Genomic DNA, 6,000 nt, shown 5'->3' with positions numbered 1-6,000 from the left:
ATAGCTGTGTATTCATCACTTCAATTATTATTAGAGCATTTTCATCATAATAATAAGAATTAACAAACAAAAAAACCTCATCACCTCTCAATCTCCCTATGCTTCACTTGCCATACATAGCTGCTATTCTGTTTCCATCTTTCTAGTTTTTGTTTATATTTTGTAAAAAACAGTCTTCTATATGCAATATTACCCATATTCATATTTCACATGAGGTTTCACTGTTATACAGTCCCGTGTTACATTTTTTAACTTTCCTTCTATTAATATACATGTCCTTAAACTTCCCTTTCAACCACTGTCAAACCCATACAATAGTTACAAACACTATGATATGCTTTCACCATTTCCATTCATCTCCGAGGATTTACAAATGACTGTTTTTTAAGCAATTCTGCACAGATTAACCCTCAGTTTTCCATTCTTTAACCTCATTCTATCTTCTGGTGACCTATATTCTCATTATTAACTCCATGAGTTTACACAATATATTTAGTCTATAACAGCACAATCATACAGTATTTGTCCTTTTGTGGCTCGTTTACTTCACTCACCATAATGTCCTCCAACATACTCAACATAATGTCATATGCTTCAAGACTTCATTTCTTATTACTGCATATTATTCCATCATGTGTATACACCACAGGTTGTTTATTCATGTATCAGTTGATGGACACCTGGGTTATTTCCATCTTTTGGCAATTGTGAATAATGCCACTATGAACATCAGTGTGCAGATGTCTGTTTGTGTCACTGCTCTCAGTTCTTCTGAGTAAATACCTGTAGTGGTATTTTTGGTTCACATGGCAAGTCTATATTCAACTACCTTAGTAATTACCAAACAGTCCTCCACAGTGGCTGTATCATTCTACATTTCCACCAACAGTGCATAAGTGTTCCTATCTCTCCACATCCTCTCTAACACTTGTAGTTTTTAATAGTGGCCATTCTAATAGGTGTGAAATGATAACTCATTGTAGTTTTGCTTTGCATTTCCCTGATTACTAGTGATGTTGAACATTTTTTCATGTTTTTTTTTTTTTGCCATTTGTATTTCTCTTTGGACAAATGTGTATCCAAGTCTTTTACTCATTTTTTCTTTTAAGAATCTTTTCACTTTCAGATGGCTCCCTTATCTATTTGCTTATTTTTGCTCATTGTTTCTGCTCATTGTTTTTTGCTAATTGTTGGCTTGTTGGCTGTTTTTTCTTTAGGAGGCACCAGAAACCAAACCCAGGCCCTCCCATATGGGAGGCGGACACTCAACTGCTTGAGCAACCTATGCTCCCCCATGTGCCCATTTTAAAACCAGGTCATTTTGTCTTTTTAATGTTGAGTTGTAGCATCTCCCTATATGTCATGGACATCAGATATGTGATTTCCAAATATTTTCTCCCATTAAGTGGGCTGCCTTTTCACCCGTTTGACAGTTTTTTGAGGTGCAAAAGCATTGAATTTTGAGGAGGTCCCATTCATCTATTTTCTCTTTTGTTGTATGTGCTTTGGGTGTAAGGTTTAAAAAACTACTGCCTATCACAAGATCTTGAAGATGTTTTCCTATGTATTCTTCTAGGAGCTTTATGGTTATCACTTTTATATTTAGATCCTTATCCATTTTGAATTAATTTTTGTATAAGGTGTGAGATAGGGGTCCTCTTTCTTTCTTTAGGATATGGATATCCAGTTCTCCCAGCACCATTTGTTGAAGAGACTGTTCTGGCCCAGTTGGGAGGACTTGACGACCTTGTCAAAAATCATTTGACTATAGACATGAACGTCTATTTCTGAGTTCTTGATTTGGTTCCATCAGTCAATCTGCCTGTCTTTGTGCTAGTATATGTTGTTTTTTTGTTTGCTTGTTTTGTTTTGGTGTTTGTTTTGTTACAACTGTAGCTAAGTAATCTATGCTTTAAAGTTAGGAAGTGAGAGTCCTCCAACTTCATTCTTCTTTTTAAAAACATTTTGGCTATTCGGGGCCTCTTACTCTTTAAAATAAATTTGATAATGTTTTTCCATTTCTGCAAAAAAAGCTGTTGGGATTTTTATTGAAATTGTGTTGTATCTGTAAAACAGTTTGGGTAAAATTGACATCTTAATGATATTTAGTCTTCCAGTCCATGAACACAGAATGTTCTTCCATTTAATTAAGTCTTCTTCAGTTTCTTTTAGCAATGTTTTGTAGTTTTCTGAATACAGGTCTTTTATGCCCTTAGTTAAGTTTATTTCTAAATATTTGGTTTTTTTTTAAGATTTATTATTTATCTATTTCTCCTCCCACCCCCCATCCCCTTGTTGTCTGCACTTGCTGTGTCTGTTTGTTGTTTGCTCGTCTTCTTTTTTCGAGGCATCAGAACTGAACTCGGGACCTTCCGTGCGGGAGGGAAGCCCTAATTGCTTGAGCCACTTCTGCTTCCTGCTTTGATGTATCTTTCATCGTGTTTTCCTCCTTGTGTCTCTTTATTGAGTCATCTTGTTGTGTCAGCTTGCCATACCAGCCCATCGTGTCAGCTCACTGTCTTGCTCGTCTTCTTTAAGAGGCACTGGGAACCAAACCTGGGACCTCTCATATGATAGGCAGGAACTCAATTGCTTGAGTCACATCCACTTCCCAATATTTGATTCTTTTAGTTGCTATTATAAATGGAATTTTTTTTCTGATTTCTTCCTCAGATTGCTCATTAGTAGTATATAGAAATACTACTGATCTTTGTGTGTTAATCTTGTATCCCATCACTTTCCCAAATTCCTATTAGGTCTAGTAACTTTGTTGTGAAGTTTATAGGATTTTCTAGATATAGGTTAATATCATCAGCAAATAATGAAAGTTTCACTTCTTTCTTTATTTCTTTCCTTATCAAGCCTAATTGCTCTAGCTAGAACTTCTAACATAATATTGAGTAACAGTGGTGACAGTGGAGATTCTTGTCTTGGTCCTGATCTCAGCAGGAAAGCTTTCAGTCTTTCACTGTTGAGTACAATGCTAGCTGTAGGTTTTTCATATATACATTAGCCCATATTGAGAAAGCCTCCTTCTATGCCTCTCTTTTGGAGTGTTTTTATCAAGAAAGGATGCTGTATTTTGTCAAATGCATTTTCACTTGAGAGGATCATGTGATTTTTCTTCTTTAATTTATTAATGTGGCTTAGTACAAGAATTGATTTTCTTGTGTTTATCAAATGGGATAAAACCCATTTGATTATGTTCTATAATTCTTCCAGCTGGTTTTGGATTCAGTTTGCAAATATTTTAAGGATTTTTGCATCTATATTCATTAGAGATATTGGTCTGTAATTTTCTTTTTTCATAATATTTTCATTTGCTTTTGGTATTAGGGTGAGATTGGCTTCATAGAATGAGTTTGGTAGGATTCTTTCCTGTTCAATTTTTTGGAAGAGCTTGAGCAAGATTGGTATTAGATTGTCTTTAAATGATTGATAGACAGCATCTGTGATGCTTTCTGGTTCAGGGCTTTTCATCTTTGAGAGATTTTTGATGACTGTGCCAATTTCTTTACTTGTGATTAGTTTCTTGAGGTCTTCTATATCTTCTAGGGTTAGTGTATGCTGTTAGTGTGTTTCTAGGAATTTGTCCATCTTGTCTACATTGCCTAACTTTTGGGCATACAGTTGCTCATAGTATCCTTTTATGATCTCTCTTATTTCCACGGGGTCATTGGTAAAGTCTCCCTCTCATTTCTGATTTTACTTATCTGCACGTTCTTTCTTTTTTTCTTTGTCAGTCTAGCTAAGGGTTTGTCAATTTTGTTGATCTTCTCAAAGAACCAATTTCCGGTTTTGTTGAGTCTCTCTATTGTTTTTTTGTTTTTGTTTTTTCAATTTCACTAACTTTTTCTCTGATCTTTACTATTTCTTTTCTTCAGCTTGGTTTGGGATTACGTTGCTGTTCTTTTTCTAGTTCTTCCAGGTATGCAGTTAGATCTTCAATTTTAGCTCGCTCTTTTTTTTTTTTAAAGATTTATTTATTTTTCTCTCTCGCCCCACCCCCACCCCCAGTTGTCTGTTCTCTGTGTCTATTTGCTGCGTCTTCTTTGTCCGCTTCTGTTGTTGTCAGCGGCTCGGGAATCTGTGTCTCTTTTTTTTGCGTCATCTTGCTGTGTCAGTTCTCCATGTGTGTGGAGCCATTCCTGGGCAGGCTGAATTTTCTTTCCCGCTGGGCAGCTCCCCTTAGGGGGCTCACTCCTTGCACGTGGGGCTCACCTATGCGGGGGACACCCCTTTGTGGCACGGCACTCCTTGCGCATCAGCACTGCGTGTGGGCCAGTTCCACATGGGTCAAGGAGGCCCGGGGTTTGAACCGCAGACCTCCCATGTGGTAGACAGACGCTCTAGCCATTGGGCTAAGTCCACTTCCCAGCTCTTTCTTTTTTAATGTAAACATCAAGGGCTTAAATTTTTCCTCCTGGCACTGCCTTTGCTCCATCCCATAGGTTTTGATTTGTTTTCATTTCCTTCGTCTCAGATATTTACTGAATTTTCTTACAGTTTCCTCTCTGACTCACTGATAATTTGAATATCTAAATATTTATGAATTTTCCCTTTTTCTGTCCATTATCAATTTTCACCTTTACTCCGTTATGATCAGAGAAAGTGTTTTTTATAATTTCAGTGTTTTTAAATTTATTGAGTCCCATCTTGTGACCCAACATATGATCTATCCTGAAGAAGGATCTATGAGTGCTTGAAAAGAATGCATATCCTGCTGGCTAAACAGCTTTTTAAGCTGTTTTTCTTGCTTCTCTTCTTGATTCCCTCCCACCCATTCTCCACATAGTAGCCAGAGTTCAAAATCCAAGCTGGTGACGTTATTCCCTCACTAAACCCTTCAATGGCTCCCCTTAGTATTCAGATTAAACGGCTCTTGATGACCTGGTGTCATCTTACCTCTCCAGTCTGATCTCTTTGCACCACTCATCACCTTTTGAACTTATGGTTTCCTAAACAAACCATGTTCATCTTTCTTCCTGATCATAGCTGGAGGATGGAAATTTTGAAAGCTAAAGGTCACAACACTCATGGATCCCTTAACTGGAAATGTGAGGTGGCCCAGAGGCAGTCTGGGATGGGTTTCTTTGGTTGCTGCATTAAACTGCTTGCCTGCCTCTTTTCTTCTGGGTCTGGGTTTGATGAGCCCGGTAGTTATCAAATTGGAGTTGTAAGAGATGAAATTGGGGTTTGGGTTTTGGGGGTACAAATAGACCATGTTTTGTTCAAACTATTGAGAGCTAGTAAGTGGCAGGGTGGGATTTGAGTTAATGTTTGCTGTCAAAGATTTATTCATGCATCTCGTGGGGCACAGCAGTGTGCCTTGTCAACTTTTAAGCGTATATATTTCATATATATATCATATATATATATCGTACGAAAGATCTATTCAATTCCTATTTGATAAATCTATGTGAAGAAAGTGTGAGGAAATGACCCAGTCAGCAGTTTAACTGCATCCTAACCCACGTGTTTGTATTCAAGACCCATCCTTAGCACATGCCTGAGTTTATTTTGGTCCTCTTCAATTTTGGTAAGAGAGAAACATGAGATGGAAATGGATTCAGTGATCAACATCACATTCAAGGAGATAGGTCATGAATCTGAATTTTTCGCTCACAGGAAAATTGTCAGCACAGCTCAAACATTTCCTCACCTCAAAGCCTCTCCTTCTTTCGAAACTCAGCTCAGCTGAGTTGGATGGCTTCTTTATATCTTATAACCACAGGGCATTTATAGCAGGAAAGAGGAAGAGAAAGCCAGGGAAAGGTGCAAGAGGTCAGGGCTGAGCCTTGGTGGCCGCTCTTCAGAATTCAAGATGGGTCACCAGAACTCAGGGGAAGGGGAAGCTCATCTCCATCTCATTCGTTTCTATCTCAGCTATCTTCTCTCTCAACCCCCAAGGGGACTGACTTGTCAATGAAACATGGCCTAAGAAGGGAAGGGAGAGTTTCTTTCCAAAGTAGCTAAAAGGGAAAAACTTTGAGGAAACAG

The sequence above is a fragment of the Dasypus novemcinctus genome, chromosome 8, assembly GCF_030445035.2.
Source record: "Dasypus novemcinctus isolate mDasNov1 chromosome 8, mDasNov1.1.hap2, whole genome shotgun sequence".
Taxonomy (NCBI): domain Eukaryota; kingdom Metazoa; phylum Chordata; class Mammalia; order Cingulata; family Dasypodidae; genus Dasypus; species Dasypus novemcinctus.
This window is presented reverse-complemented; position numbering follows the sequence as displayed.